A 17,905-nucleotide genomic window follows, 5' to 3' on the forward strand; every position below is an offset into this window, starting at 1 on the left:
GCTACAATTAAAAAAACCATGCCACGTTGCTTTACTGAAGGTTTGGAAATAATAGGTTGAAGATGAAAACTTTAAATTTTGATTTTTTTTTCATGATTTTATCCCTAGTACTTAAAACAGTGCCTAGCCCATAGTAGATGCCCAATGAACACCCGTTAAATAAACAAGTGCTAAGGAAAAAAAAAAAAAATATATATATATATATATATATATATATATATATATATATTACCTAAAATAATTATCTTCATGGATGTACCCATTTCCTAGCCTAAATTTTCTATAGTGAGTCCCCCTTTTTTTGGTTCAGGCTCCTCCTAGGAACATTGTCTTAGTCACCTATTGGAAATGTCAACCTCACTTTAGAAAAACACTTCCTCCCGCACAAGAAGAGTTAGTCTTGCCCTCAGAAAGAATTAGCATGCATTTGTGAGAAGAGGAAGATAATATGACATGAAAGGTACTGAGGGCATAATTTTATATAAAGTATCTTGAGCAAAAAAGAAACAAAAATGGGATTTAAATGCTTAATTAAAAGGTTTCTTTTTTTAAAGAGTTTGAATTTTATAGAAAAAAAAAGCTAATCTATGTCTTAGCCATCTATAATGATGATTTCTTCCCTTTATCAAGGGATATATGTTTTTCTACTTGTTAACCAAGGGGAATTGCATGTTTAAGTACTCACAGGAAATTCAGGCAAACACGCGCAAAAGGGTGTGTTCTAAAATCATAGCAGTTCCAAAGGAGTGTCCAGATTTCCAAAGCCCGTTGTTATACACTTTTGTTTTCTGCGTAGTCTAAATGTTTGATTTTTGTAATAGTGTTATTAAGGTGTAATTTACATGCCATAAAATTAAGTCATTTGAAGTATGCAATTCAACAATTCTCATTAAGTTTCCAGAGGCATGCAACCATTACAACTATCTGATTTTAGAATGTTTCCATCACACCCAAAAGATCCCCAGTGCTCATCCGAGGCCTCTCTGTTTCCACTCCCGGACCCTGGCAACCACTAATATACTTTATCTCTAGGCATTTGTCCTTTGAGAGATTTCACGTAAATTTAATCACATTATATGGCCTTTTGTTCTTGTTTATTTTACTTAGCATGCTGTTTTTGTGGTCCATCTATGTTGGAGCATGTTAGTTCCTTTTTCATGATGAATAATATTCCTACACATTTCATATACGTTAGTAGGCAATGCAACATTAAAGGCAAACATGTTTAAAACTCCAATGAGTTTTTTGTTTTTAATAATTTGTGTAACAATAACTTCTGAAAGATTTATTTTTGATAAGTTAATGATATATAATCATATATATATGTGTGTATACATATGTATGTGTATATGTGTGTGTGTGTGTGTATATATATATATATATATATAATCTGAATATATAGAAGTATTTCAGACTTTTGTTTATTTTATTTATAATTCATTTTTAAGTTATTACTTACATTTTTATTCATATACATATATACATACTTAATATTTCACTTCGAATATGAAGTGTAGAAAGGTAAGGAGGGGTTAAATAATGTTTTACTGACTCATATCAAGAAAAAAACTGTAGTGTTATTATTTGCAGTTTTAATTGTCTTGACAAATTGAAATATGTAATGTAAAGTGCTTAATTGAGATAAGATTATATGTAGGGTAACTGGCTATTCGTTAAGTCTATAATAAACAAGTTATGGTTGAGAAAGTTAGCATTTTATGCCTATTCATTCTATTTTATCAATAATTTAAAAGGGTCAGGGCAAGATAGAGAAAAGACCAGATATAACCAGAGTCCTTCAAAGGTCAAGCAGAACAGGATTGTTGAGGATCCTTCTATGATTTCATCTTCTCTGAGTTTTCATTTCTCTCTTCTCCAATATCTCTTCCTCCATTTTTTATTTTGCATATGCTCATTTCAGTCCTGGATAAATTTCTTCTTTATGTTTCCTTCTTCTTCTTTGTGGTGAGGAACAAGGGGTATATAGAAAGTGGTTGGAAAATAAAAATAAATTAAACAGCCAATGCACTTTTGGGGGGGCAGGTTCTATTCTACCCAGCTTTGGTATCTCTCAGGATATAGCACTGTGCATGTCTGCTGGGAGACATTTGATTAATATTTACTAATTAAGATGATACAATAGGGGAGAAATTTCTGTAATCTCCTAAAGTTCCTTTTTTAAAAATGCCTAAGTTTGCCAGTCTCTTAGATTTTTAGGAATCTTGGGTAAATATTTATTAGGAATTATGTGAGATGGGTCTAAAGAAAGGAAATTTCCTTCACTACTTTTACTAAATATATATTGTAATAGATTATATAATCCAAATGTAGAGACCTTGTCCTTTTACTGATGCAAAAGGTATGTATGTTTTAACGCATTTTTACCTGCCTTTCATTCATCTATGGCAGTGGTCCGCAAACTCATTAGTCAACAGAGCCAAATATCAACAGTACAACAATTGAAATTTCTTTTGAGAGCCAAATTTTTTAAACTTAAACTTCTTCTAACGCCACTTCTTCAAAATAGACTCGCCCAGGCCGTGGTATTTTGTGGAAGAGCCACACTCAAGGGGCCAAAGAGCCGCATGTGGCTTGCGATCCGCAGTTTGCCGACCATGGATCTATGGCAAAGCAAGGATCCACTGAATGGAAAAAAATACAAACCTCATAAATCACATGTTTCAACTACAGGATGCCAGAAGTTCAAATGAAGTGCAAATACAAGTAGTGTGACTTTCGCTCCATGGATTTTAGTGAAAACACATTACCTTTGGTATCAAAAATTCTGCAAAATTATAGAAATCAATTAGGTTAAGCAATGCAACATGGACTATAGAGTTCTTGGATTGAAGGGAGTGCAGAAAGAGTGATTACTGGAAGCAGTTAAGGATATGTTAGAAATTCATCTCTTAATTTCTCTCTTTCAAAAATTAGCATTACTCATTTATTTTGTCTTTCAACAAGAGTTTACAAAGCACAGGTTACACACGCAACAATGAGCCATAGGGACACAGGTTCTGTAAGTAGAACAAGATGAAAATGTGGAAACTCAATTTCAATGAAATGAGCTTACATTGTTCTCACTTAAAGCATCAACCACACAAGAGGGAAGTGTGAACATCTGACCTCCTGTGTCTCTTCACTTATCGTTGTCTTTCAATAGCAAAAATCTCTCCAATTCTTCTTTTGTTTCTATAGGACCTTCCCTTAAATAAATTCTGTCAATTACCTCCAGCCCAAGGCTTATAATAAAACACAATTATAAAGATAGACTGGAAAATTGTATCATTCAAAACATCCCTTCCTATAATTTCAATACTTTGGCTTTTGTGATTGTGTCCAGGTACTGAGCTTCAAGTTAGTGTTTATAAAGGCAAGCACTAAACATAGTTCCTTTTTCCTTTCATTTCTTCTCACTTTATGAAGCAAAAGGTGCCAATTATGTTATTAAACTGGGGGGAGGTTAACTACAAAGAGTTGATATTGTTACACAGTCAATCAGAGACAGACATTGCATAAAATAATGAAATATAAAGAGTGATATGAGGAGGACATGTAGGTTCCATCTGACGGATGACAGTTTGGGGATGTCATACATTCTTTCAAATAAAGAATGTCTCTCAGAGAAAAAAGCATCTTAAGCTTTAAGCTAAATTCTTAAAGTTGAGTAGTAGTAATTCTATTTAGAGAAAATTACATATTCTTGTGTGTGTGTGTGTGGGGGAAGATGTAGAATAAAAAGTATATAGAATAGTTGCAGGGTAGAGTGTCTGGGGCAAAAAAGGACACTGAACAGAATCCATGCCAGGAACTAGAAGATCTCATAAGCAGTCTTAGGGAGTTTGGACCCTCTTCATTGGAGAATATTTCAAGGCTTTTCAGCAGAAATTGACTTACTCTGATGTATATATCACACAGTAAGTTGTGGAGAACAGTGACCTGAGGCAAGGAATAGAAGACAGTCTAGGAAAATCCTTGGGCAGCCATTACTGCAAAAAGGATGAGTGATAGCAGTGGGGGAGGGGAGAAATGTAGGAAACAGAGATATTTAAATGAGATATATTTTGTCCTTTTAATTTTGATATTTTATAGTGGAGTTAAAAAAATAAAACCCCAGATATCTAGTGTAACACATTCCCAATTATGAAAATAATCAACATGGTTCCTTCGGGAGAACTTGGGGCACTTCACCAGTATTGACAATGAGGTGTACAGTGTCTGTCTAATCCATGAGGCCAATGGGCAGCTTTTGCAAATGGAGAAAAGTGAGACTATGGCAGTTGTGAGAGGCCTGACCCAACTTCTTGCAATGTCAAAGCTACAACTGAAATCTCTTTGCTTGTAATTCTTTTTGACGTCAGAATGAGCCCTCTGCAAATTCAGAAGGAAAATCTAAGTTATTCCTCATTTGTAATTATCCATCCATCTCTACCCAACTCTAATAGCTGCATGCAGTGCAATTTCGGCGTGGACTGAAATTCATTTGGAGGATGGAGTCTTATGATTTTTCCCTCAATCTCTTCTGCAGGGCCGATCTCTCTGTGGATTGGTGATGACAATGGCTTGACTTGAAGTAAAACCAAATAGAATAAAATCAAAACCTCAAGTTGTTCCTTTCTTTGCCTGATCATTCTCCTATACTTTACCTTCTTTTTTTAAAAATCAAATGATAACTAAAAATGATTACTTTTGAGCCCTCCTAACTACAGTGCATACATAATTTTATTTATGTACTAGAAGCCCGGTGCACAAAATTCGTGCACGGAGGGGGGTTGTCCCTCAGCCCAGCCTGTACCCTCTCCAATCTGGGACCCCTGGAGGGATGTCTGACTGCCCAGTGGGATCGGGCCTTAACGGGCAGTCGGACATCTCTCTCTCAATACAGTACTGCTGGCTCCCAACTGCTTGCCTGCCTGCCTTCCTGATTGTCCTTAACCGCTTCTGCCTGCCAGCCTTATCACCCCCTAACCACTCCACTGCCAGCCTGGTTGATGCTTAACTGCTCCCCTGCCAGCCTGTTTGCCCCCAACTTCCCTCCTCTGCCGGCCTGGTCACCCCTAACTGCCCTCTCCTGCAGGGTTGATCACTTCCAACTGCCCTCCCTTGTAGGCCTGGTCCCTCTCAACTGCCCTCCCTTGCAAGCCGGGTGCCTCCCAACTGCCCTCTCCTGCTGGCCATCTTGTAGTGGCCATCTTGTGTCCGCATGGGGGCAGGATCTTTGACCACATGGGAGCAGACATATTGTGTGTTGGAGTGATGGTCAATCTGCATATTACTCTTTTATTAGATAGGATAGAGGCCTGGTGCAGGAGTGGGGGCCAGCTGATTTGCCCTGAAGGGTGTCCCAGATCAGGGTGGGGGTTCCCTTGGGACGTGGGGCGGCCTGAGCGAGGGGTCTGTGGTGGTTTGCAGGCCAACCACACCCCCTGGCAACCCAAGCAGAGGCCCTGTATCTGGAATTTATTATCCTTCTACAATTGAAACTTTGTAGCCTGGAGCGAAGCCAAGCCTGCTGCTCCCTCCGCGGCCGGCAGCCATTTCTGTTTGAGTTAATTTACCTTCTATAATTGAAACTTTGTAGCCGTAAGCGGAGGCTGGGCCCGGCCAGGGTGTGTGGAAAGCTTTGCTTCCCCTGTTGCCGCTGGCAACCCTGGCTTGCTCTCTCAAGCTCCGTTCTGCTGCCATTTCTGTTTGAATTTGTTTACCTTCTATAATTGAAACTTTGTAGCTTGAGTGGAGGCTTAGGCCTGCAACAGCTCTCGAAAAGCTTGGCTTGCTCTGTTACCTGGGAAACCTTGCTCTCTGTGGCTGTAGCCATCTTGGTTGGGTTAATTTGCATACTTGCTCTGATTGGGTGGTGGGCGTGGCTTGTGGGTGTGTTGATGGTATGGTCAATTTGCATATTATCTTTTTATTGGGTAGGATTCCAAAATAGATAGTATTTATTACATATAATAGATATTATGGTAATTAGTATCATCATTATTTCTACTATATAAGTGAACAAAGATTTCTAAAATCAAATAATGTAATGATGGGGGTTGTATTAAATTCAGTCCTTTATGACTCAATATGACCATGAGGTTATACACTTACACTCTCCATTCTCTTCCACCAAAATCATCATCATCATCATCACCACCACCACCACCACCATCATCACCATCAACTTAGTGTATATATTGCAACCTGAAAATCAGAACTACGTTTTGGAAATGATCTCAGAAGCTATTGCTTGGGATGAAATGGGAAAATGCTTCAGATTATTAATTTTCAACATATTTTACCTTCTAGATCTGTGCTGGTTGCTAGAGCTGGGAATACCATTATGAATAAGTTTATGTCTCATTATAATGTATATACTAAAAAAGTTACATAGCATACTGGCACCTGAAGCAGAAGGATGCATTAGGCTTAATTTCCATTCCAGGAATCTGTGTTAACAGATCACAGGTGAAAAATCCAAGTGGAAGGCCCACGTGGGCATGGCTTCTCCCCCTTAGGAGCTAATGGGAGTGCACACCAACTTCCTCTTTCTGGCTTGCCCTTGTGTTCCCTTCTTATCTCCACCTGTGAGTAATCCCATTCTAGCTTCAAACCCTATTCTGGAAGAAAGGATTATTATCATCCCTGATCTTATGGGAAAATAACTCTCTGTGAATATGTCCATGTTTCTGCACAATTGGGGGTTTCTGAGCAAAGAACATTGGCACCTGTCTTAAAGGAGGTTTGGCTAGTAACCCTCAAGGCAGAAAGCTCCTGAATGATATACATTCTGATCGCTCCTCTAGGGATATGTGATGATAACCCAGGATGTGGGAGTAGAAACCTATCCCCTTCCCTCCCCAAATATGAGATTTACATTGCAGGGGAAAAGTCCCTTTCATTCTCCACAGGGGCAGAGAGACAGATGGGAAAACCATCTTATACAAGGTCCAAGCTTCATAATTCTAGGGTTTCTTTCCTGTGGTGCAAACTCCAGTGTATGCACAGGGCATGTCAGGCTCTCTGCATTTGAGCAAACTGCTCTGTGAGCAAATGCTTTTCTGGATCCCTGATCTAGAAGTCTATTACCCTGTGTGTGTGTGTGTGTGTGTGTGTGTGTGCGCGCGTGCGTGCGTGCACGTGTGTGTGTGTGTGTGTGTGGTTTGTGTGTACTTGTGCATATATGTAGATATAGATAAAAACATTACATACCCTTCACATTTCCAAACAACAGTTATCCACATAAAGAAGCATATTCTCATGACTGCTTTCTAGAGTAATTCTTTTGTTCTACTGTTCTTTGAGTTTCTGTATGGAGACCCAAAAGATGAGTCTACCATTACAGTGTATTAGTTACTGTCTCTATCATCTGTTTAAATACTCACTTCCATTCAACTGCTATAATGTCTAACCTAAGTCACATGGAGAAACATATTTCTGGGAAGGAGAAAAAAGCTCAGAAGTATATTCCCTGGTCCAATGGCTCCAACTCTAACTGAAAGCCCAGGATCTACTGTAAAAGTGAAATTATTTATTGTTCTGGATGCCCTACTATTGTCTGAAAAGATGTAGTAAGAACCTATTTTTCCCTAGAAAAATTCAGAAGGATTTTACTGTTCTTGAGTGTTCAGACCCATAGGTAGGTCACAGGGGATGAGCCCGTGTGACCTTCCAACCTGATACAGCTCTGATTGAGTCTGCAAGGAGATCATGAGCTCCTCTCTGTCCTCTTTTTCAAAACAGAACAGAGGAGAAGGACTTGGGAATGTCATCTTGAATACCTCAAAGCAGGGAAGAAAATCACATATTTTAGATACTTAGAGAGAATCCCACATGGAGTTTCTCTTTTTCCCATTTTTCTTTTATCTCCCCACAATCCCTTTTCAAGCCTCTGGTCTGGTGTCCCCTCCTCATGCTACCTATCAAGAAACTCTTAACATGACATGGAAGTGCAGGCCTTCAGTCTCCCCTTTCTTGTGCTTTGAAAGCTCTTCCCTGATGTCTGGGCAGCATGTTAACTATGGGTTTCCTGTGTCTAGGCTTTGCTGGCTCCACAGGGAGAGAGAAAGTGGGGAGCCTAATCTCTTGAGGGAGACAATGATGATGGGTGTTACTGTTCAAGTTCAGACCTCCAAAGAGTGGAGACCACCACTAAAGCAAATATATTTTTCTACAGCAAGTATGATTCTTTTTTTCCCCTAAAGGTAACACTATTTCACATGGGGAAATAATCTTCCTATTAGCATGATTTTTACCCTACTCATTTTAAAGTAATAACTTTGGCATCACTGTTTAAGGAACATGTATGTGCTCTGTCCTCTGTATGAGTGGACTGGACAGTAAAATGTTTCCCAAATCAATTCTTCCCAAATACAATTGACCCTGACATGGAGGGAAATAGAACTACATGAGTAATCACTCAATGGACTTATATATTCCATAGGATTCCTCTCTCACATCTGTTATTGTAATCAAAACTATATGTGTGCACTAAGCTTATATTTGTAAATTGGGTATGAGGACTTTAAATGTGTTTAATTCTCAGTGCACTTCTTTTCCTTTTCTTTTTCTCTGTCTTCCAAACACTTTCTTTTGCATGGTTAAGTGATGGTTAACTAAAACAAAGACAAAATAGACAAAAAAATTGCACTTGTTCCTTTGTCTCTCAGTGGCTTGCTGTGCTATAAATGTATTTAATCTAGACCAAACTGGGGAGGTAAAAACTAATTTAACAGCCATCAATCACAGGCAGCAGGCCTGCAAGAGGAGAAAATAAAAAAGTTGGTTCGATTGCGCAGGCCTCTCAGGAAAACAGAGTGAAACAGTAGATACTCATATCTTTACAAGATGTCTTCTAATCCCTCGGCCAAGTTTCACATACTTTGAAACAGTATATATCCCATTTCCACATATATGATGCCACCTGGTATTAAAAAGTGTTTGACTGGCAAGTTAGCCAAAATATTTAATAAGAATTAAATACATTGGACTTCATTACAAGAGCTTCTTACTATGAAATTCAAATACTAATGAAATAAAGCCTCCATATGTGGAACTAAGCAGATACTACTCTTAGCCCTGGAATAATGCATGTGGTTATGACGTCCTGACTTTTCATGGTGAGACTGCCACTCCTGATGTCTGTTAAGTCCTTCCAGAAGCTCCCAGTTTACTTTGATTAAAAAGCCAAAGTCAGACAACAAAGTCCATGGCTTACTTTTCTGTGTCATTTCTCCCATATTAACATCACTGACCCTCCTTGCTCATCTCCTTGTCAGTTACTGGGCTCCAGTCTCCCTGGCCTCCTGGTTTTTCCCTCTCACAAACCAGGTGCTCCCACCTCAGAATCTATGCACTTAATGACCTCCACCCTCCCCCAACCAGGCACACTTTTCTCTAAGATATGGACCTATCTCCTTCCATATAACTTATCATCATCTAACAGTCTCTACATCGTACTTAAACATCATATTTGTAGTTAGACTACCCCTGCTAGAATGAAAGGGAAATAGTGTTTTAGTGTTTGTTTGTTTTAAAAATATATTTTATTGATTTCAGAGAGGAAGGGCAAGGGAAAGACAGATAAAAAAACACCAATGATGAGAGAGAATCGTTGATCAGCTGCCTCCTGCATACCCCCTACTTGGGATCAAGCCTGCAACCTAGGCATGTGCCCTGACCTGGAATCAATCCATGGCCTCCTGGTTCATAGGGTGGCACACAACCCCTGAGCCACACTGGCTGGGCTGAAAGGGAAATGGTTTTGTTTAATGTTGCATCCCCCGACCAGTGACCAACACATGGTAGACATACAATAAATATTTTCTGAATAAATGAATGAATGAATAATGTGAAAGTAGTGTGTTCTGCAGAAGCTGTAAGTGGGTAATTTTAAAATAAATTGAGTATAAAGGTTACTTGGGAAAGAGACTAATAACCCTGTGGTCAATAGGTTGAAGCACTGCAGATAGATTTATACTAATCCAAACACTTGGCTTTAGCTTTCTCCAGCTATTGAACATATTGGTTCTTGTCAGAAGATGAAATAAGGAACACAGTAAAGGAGCCAGAGATTAATTCATTCATATATTGATGGTTTCTAAGGGAACCGGGCAGTGTGCAATGCTTGAGGGATATAATACTAAATAGGATCTAGTCTCTACTCTTACTAAACTCCTAGAGTGCTGGGAAAACAGATAATAAAACAGTTCATTCCAATTCAACACTTTCAGCGGTATATGTGCTGCAAAAGCAAAGTTCTGGGGAAGAAAAGGAGGGCCAATAAGCTGACCTGCCTGTAGGGTTTTGGGAAGGCATTACAAAGGCAGTTAAATTTTATCTGGATTTTTGTTTAAGACACTTTCAATGACAAGTAATGGAAAACTCAACTCAATTAGGCTTAAGCAATTTAGGAAATGTATTGGCTCGAGGAGCTGAAAACACCCAGAGGTAGAGAGGACTTAAGAGCTAGGGATCAAAACCCTCTGTGAGTTTCTCAGGTCTGGGCTTTTCTGTGTGGTGGCTTCATCCTCAGGCCAGCTTCTCAGATCTTGGAAAAGGCTCCATCAGTACCGTATCTCATATCTGTCTACCCTACTGCCAGACCACCCACATCTAGAGTTGGTTTTCCCCCAACTACTGAATAAAAATGCAATTGGTTAATCTAGCTGGACCACCTAAGGCCACATGGAATAAAGAAAGGATGAAGGTGGTGGAGATTACTCAATAAGGCCATTGTATAATCTTTAAACAGTTCTCGTGACCAGGAAATAATGTGGTTTGGCTGGTATACATCTGGGTTACTTGCCTGTCCCTACACTCACCATTGGAGCAAGGGAAGTGGAACTAGGGTCTCAGGCTTATAGCAATAAAGGTCCATCTCTGAATCAATGTGTGGCAGTCACTCCTTCCCAATCACAGAGAGGCTACACAAATGTTAAATGAACAGAGAAATGCTGGCATAGCAACTTTAATATGCCCTACAATATTCAAGGATGAGTAAGAACTTTCCACAGAGATGACAGAGAAATGTAATTTTAGAGGTAGAATGAGCACCATATGAAAATTCATGGAAATATAAATGCATCATTGTGGGAAAATTTTGCTGGACATGGGGGCAGATTGACTGTTTAGAAATAAATGCACAATGTGACTATAGACGATTTGAAATTATTTCTCTATATCATAGAAGGAAATAGGATGCTTTTTAGAATAATTTAAACTTTTGGATCTGTTTCAATCAAATAAACCTATAAAATCAATTGATTGTCAATGATCAGCAAGGTATGAAGGAACTCGCAGAAACAGAAGTTATGGTTCCTTTTCTCCAAAAGCTCTGGAGATGATCAGGAAGTAGCAATCCATAGTGCTTCATTGTCAAGCCATGTATCACTAAGTCTAATTTAGAAGTTGGATAAAGTTCTGTGAGAACCAGTAGGTAGATAAAAGCTTCTGAGAAGAGGCAGGCACCTGGACAAACATTGAAAGATGAATCCATGTGGAAGAAATAGAAAAGAGCAGAAGACATTCTTCATGAGAGGCATGTGTTCAAGCAGAAGGTTAAATAATAACATTGTATGAACAGGAGCAAAGACAGTGGCTGTTCAGTGTGTATATACCTGGGTGGGCAAAAGGAGTTTTACAATTGTTCATCTGGAAAAGGACATGCAGGTTATGATGATTACAATAGCTGTATTAATGCACAAGAAAGTCACAATGCAACTGTAAACCTACTTTTGCAGCCAATCCTGTAATGAGCAGCCATCAAGGAGCTACAAATGGTAAGACCAAAGATTTTAGTGTTTTCATTCCAAGCTATGGATAATTCAATTATTTCTCCTCTACTCACTTTTCTCATTTGTACACGAGGACAAGCATCTACTTATTACACAATAGTGCACTAAAGAGCTAAGAGATTTGAATATGTGAAATGCCCCATAATAGGAGAGTTTGTGACTGATACATTTAGTTCCTCCCCTTCCTCTTCTGATGAGAATAAGAAGGAAGAAATCATGATGATGCTGAATGAAGAGAAGGCCAGATTTTAATTACTCAATAAGAACAAAATAGAGAAAGAATAAAAAATTGGTAAGATATTTTGACTTCATATTAACAAGAAGTCAGGAAAGACTTTTTTTTTGGATAGCACCTAAATTGTACATTGTAAGACTAGTGATATTAATCTTCATAAACTGTTTGTAAAATTGTTAAGAATAATGAGCCAAAGGCTCATTGATATATATTCCATCATAATGGATCTTAATGTATCATATGTGAACCATATAATTGGCCAAATATTGATAAACTTTGTCCACTATCTAAAAGTTAACTTTTTTACTATTTTAGTTAAAAAAATAATAAGTACATTAAGGTTTACTTTTTCACTAACATCGACTCTTCCACTTTTCCAGCCTCAACCCATTTGTTATCTTACATTTTACTCTATCCAACACTGAACATCTCCTCCTAGGCATCTGAAGATTTTTACCTAAGGCAGCATCAACCACTAAGATACTCTAGTTCAAAAATGTTTTATCATCTTTAAGTGAATAATTCCTGACACTGATAGGTGTCTGTCTTTTGTGTTTCTATCTCCTCTGCGATTGCCCTTTTCCAGGTCACCTTATTCTGGGAGACTAAAATAAACCCAGTCTATTCAGTGTTGTCTGCCCCTTAGCCATCTGATCCCTTTGTCAATGTTGCCATACTGGTACTGCCAAGATGGCACCATCATCATGGCATTCCCCATTTCAAATACCTATAGAATTTCCGAAAGGCCAAGTATAAGATACACACTTATTTTTAAATGGTATGCATTCGGTATTTATTGCTGTATACATAAATCATTAGTTTAAAATGATCAACATTAGGTATAATTCACAATTTTCTGTGGGCCCAGAGTTCAGAAGCAGCTTGGTTGGGTGGTTCTAGCTTAGTCTTTCTTAGGGTTGCAGTCACACTATTGTTCCAGCCAGGTAGGTGTGGCTCAGTGGTTGAGCATTGACCTATGAACCAGGCGGTCACAGTTTGATTTCTGGTCAGGGCACATGTCCAGGTTGTGGGCTTGATCCCCAGTGGGGGGCGTGCAGGCGATCAATGATTCTCTCTCACCATTGAAGTTTTTTTCTCTCTCTCCACCTCCCTTCCTCTCTGAAATCAGTAAAAAATATCTTTAAAAAAAATGTTGTTCTAGACCCCTGTCACCTGTAGGCTTAAATGTCACTGGGTAATCCACTTTGAAGATGCTTCACTTAACAGCTGGTGGGGTGGTGCTGGCTTTTGTCAGGTGCTTCCGTTCCTCTCAGTAGGGTTGCTTGAGTGTCTTCACAACATGAACTCTGGCTTCCCCCAGAGAGAGATGGATGCTAGAGGGAGAGAGAGCCAGGCAGTAGCTGTGTCCTTTTGTTGACCTTGCAAGTCACATAGTAAGTCACTTCTGCTACATTTTATATCCAGACAGGAATCATAAAGTCCAACCTACATTCCTGGGGAGAGAAATTAACCATGGCCTTTGGAAGGGAGAGCTGTCAAAGAATTTGCAAATCTACTTTAAAACCACTATAACCTTAATTACATTTTCTAGGAATATGCTCAATGCAACATTTTTCAATCTTCAGCACCTTTTTAAGGTAAAATACCTCTTAATTTAAAGAAATAGGCCCCACTGTTAATCTGAACAAAGAAAGCAATTATATTATTTTCCCTGTGTTACAGTCTTTTTGAATACTTTGTAATATATTTATCATACTCCTTTAGAAGGAGTTGCACCAACTGTGTTTATTCCAAACTGTTCATTTATTTTTCCCTCTCTGAAAATTATTCCAATTCAGCCAGGCTGGTCTCCTCACTCATCCAGTGCTTGTGTGCTCATTGGCCATTCCTCCTCCTTCTGCTCTGCCTTTTAATCACTGGACCCAGTGAAAGGCAGGTTCAAGCCTCACCTTTCCATTAAGAGTTAATTCATATATTTGCCATGCATGGTTCTGACTACTCATACCCTTTATTTTAATTTTTTAACCTAATTGTATTCAGTTCAGCACAATTTTATGCATCTTGATTTATATAACGATACCTGTTCATAGCAAATACTCATTAAATATTTGTTGACTAAATGAATGAATATAGATTAAAATACTTTATCCAAAGTATTATCATTTCAACAAATAATCAATATAAAAATTATTTATGATGTACTTTACATTCTTTTTGTACTAAGTTATCAAAATCTGGTGTATCTTTTCTATATCTTAATTCATATGCTAAATTTTTATCAGCAGTACTTATCTGATCGATATTTAGATGTCAAAAATGTATAACTCAAAAATGCATATTTACATACATATTATTGCAAAAGTACTTAGAAGTTATCCAATAACTACATTGAGTATTCATTTTTAAATTGATATGAAATAGCATAAAACTTAAGTTTCTCAATCTTAGCAGTCACATTTAAAATGCTCAATCACAATTTTGGACCTGTGACTACCATATAGGAGAGCATAACTCTAAAATCACAGGAGAAACAAATGTGGGATAGCATTGGAATGGAAACTACCCTTTACCAAAAGCAACACTTAGAAGTGAGAAAGTGGAAATATAGCATATACAAATACTGTACAAATAAAATGTTGTTAGCAAATCACTGTAACAAGATTCATACTGGGCCTCCATATGGCAGGGATCCACACTTTGGTCGTCATATCTAAAAGAAAATAAATATAATTAAAAGTGCAAACTAGCATAGAAAGTAATCTAGCTTTAATAACTTTTCTCAAAAAGGGTCTAAAGGATTAAATTGCATTGCATTAAAACAACTGAATTGAAACAGTTGTGCCCAAAACAATTACATTGCAATAAACACAGTAAAACACCCTCCAAATACTCTGCAAGCTCATCCAAATCCTCCTCTTTGTTTTCTCAGCCTCTACTCCTCTGACTCCTCCTTCCTCTCTCTGTTCCCTTCCTCCAGAAGGCTTATATTATAAGTCAATCACAATGTAATTCTTGTAATGTGTCTCTTCACACATTTCCCCCCAAAACCTAAGTAGATCAATGCTGAATTCTAGGGTGGGAGGGGAATTTAAGGCAAAGGATTTGGAAGTCTCTGAATGCCGATGATTTTATACTATCATATTAGTATATAAACTAAATCTTAACTGTGTTCTTCTTAGGACTGAAATATACTCATTGCCCTTTGGTTAAAAAAGTCTGTATTAAAAATTGTAAAAGATTTTGAAATGAACCAAAAGGATTACTATGTATCTTCAATGACTACAGGAATCATCTTGGTTTTCTGATTATATGGGGTCTGTGTCTTTTTAGCTATTTACAACTCTATAATTATACATGAAACTCAAAATTGTGTTCTATGAAGTTCATTATTTTTTGCTCTGTGAATATTGACCAATTTTGCATCAGTTGAACAAATTTATGACAGCTTCCTGAGGGCCTACATTGATGTAGTCTGAAAGTCTTTCTCCTTAAAGTATTTGGAATGGAAAAAGGAATCACTTGTCTAACAAAATAAACAAGTCGTTTTAAATTAAGTGATAATATATGGCCTAAAATAAAGGCTGGTATGGGAAACAGGTAAATAAGTACTTGTAAAACTTTAGAGAGTTCAACATGTAGAAGAATGTATTAGTGAAGAGTTTGAGTTCTGGCATTAACCTGATATCAGTTCTAGCTTTGATGTTGTATAATAAATTGTGATATTCAGAAAACATGCCTTGGTGATCAACAAAATAGGTGGAAATGGTTTCTTAATTATACTAAATGTCATTTGCTTTCATCACTGGATTGATATCACACTGATAGTACAAAATCAGAGGTGAGTGAGACAGGTAGCCATTAGAACTATTCAGTATCAGCTACAAATAAGTAAACTGTTCAAAGTTTGTTGGGCTAGCAAAGACCTGTGTAAGTCTTTTCAAGGTGTTTAACTCCTCTGAACCTGATTTTCCTAAAATTTAAAATGTTTGTTTCTTTCAGCAAACATTTATTGAGTACATAATGTACCTTCAAGGCTTTGGTAAACACCCATGAACAAAGGAGACAAAATAAACTAATTCCCTACTTCATGGAACTTAGGACATCCATTTGGTGAAGAATAGCAATACTTAATGAATTTGTTAAGGAATGACCAATAACTATAAATATGAAGAGGAAACCTGAAGATATGGAGGGAAGCTGCTTGGTTTGGGCTCTCAGAGAGAGAGTTTCTTTATGAAGTGGGAATTTGTGGAGAGATTTGAATGAAGTTGGAAGTATACTGTGTGACCCTCTCTTCTCCAGGCAGAGGAAATACCATGAGCAGAGCCCACAGGCATGTTAACCAAAACAAAGCAAAACATAAGAATTCCATCTTGTTGGAAGCCAGTGAATAATGAGAAGGTGAAAGGAGAGACTTGTCACAAGCATGCAGAATTGCTGTTACTAAAAATCTGTTGACTCCATCTTGAGTCATGGATCTGTGACTCATGCATGATATTGGTCATGTCATGTATTGGTCATCTGGGAAATACTGAGAGGTCTCTGATGATGAGATGAAATGATCTTATGCTGGCCCAACAAACTGTGAACAATTTACGTATTTGTAGCTGATACTGAATAGTTCTAATGGCTACCTGTCTCACTCACCTCTGATTTTGTACTATCAGTGTGATATCAATCCAGTGATGAAAGCAAATGATATTTAGTATAATTAAGAAACCATTTCCGCCTATTTTGTTGATCACCAAGGAATGTTTTCTGAATGTCACAATTTATTGTACAGCATCAAAAAATCACAGACATTAATAACTCCATTGCTCTCATCAGAAAGGACTGGAAGTATTGCAAAGTGCTAGGCTCATGATGGCAGATAGTTTCCCAAAATTCTAATTCATGTTTGAAAGCTCCCATTTTATCATTAGCTACAAATGCTGTCAGCTATTTTCTTGATGGAACAGGCTCATTGTTTGTTATCAAGAAAATGTCTGTCAAAAATGCAAGTCTGAATAATTATATTTTGTCGGTTGTACTCTCACTAAAAATATTGGTCCTTGAAAAATGTGACTAATTCAGCTGACAACTCAAACAATTACACAAGTGCCATTTCTTGAGACAAATGTCATAATTGTGTAGACATTGGAAGTATCTTCTATATGCCTTCTATTTTGTCACAGAGAATATTAATAAGATGTGTGCTCAAGAGTTGAGATTTAATAAAATTAGTAAATGTATTGCTCATTAACTACATTTATTTTATCCAAATCTGTACTACATGTTTTTGGCCAATGTGTGATGGTGAAGAACACAGTGGCTACATGATGGCACAGCTAAGATGCTACCTGTTTCACTCACCTCTGATTTTGTACTATCAGTGTGATATCAACCCACTGATAAAAGCAAATGACGTTTGGAACAATTAAGAAACCATTTCTGCCTATTTTGTTGATGCTAATATTTACGTTCTCAGAACTATCAGATTGAGAGGAAAAGGCAGGAGAGGATCTCAGTGATATTTTTAAAGAACCCCCCCCCATCCAAAAAATTTTTTTTACAAATTTCTCTAAATTACCATGTCCTCAGCGAGACTTTAAAAGTTCAATAGACCTTTATCTGCAAGAGAGTTTTAGAAATACTGACTTTTACCTGGAGAGCAAGGCCTCTGTCTTTAAATTTAAAGGGTCATAGGCCACTAGCTGTGATGGACTGAGAGGTCCCTGATGATGAGATGAAATGATCTTATGCTGGCCCAACAAACTGAACAGTTTACGTATTTGTAGCTGATACTGAATAGTGCTAATGACTGACATTTATTGGGTCCTTTCATGTGTTAGGTGCTTGGTGCTTGACATAAATTACTTCATTTCATTCTCTAAAAGCACAGGAAGGGTCTGCAAGGTGTGAGCTGCTAGGTGGCAGGGTCAAGTTTCAA

This window comes from Eptesicus fuscus, chromosome 2, assembly GCF_027574615.1.
Source record: "Eptesicus fuscus isolate TK198812 chromosome 2, DD_ASM_mEF_20220401, whole genome shotgun sequence".
NCBI lineage: Eukaryota > Metazoa > Chordata > Mammalia > Chiroptera > Vespertilionidae > Eptesicus > Eptesicus fuscus.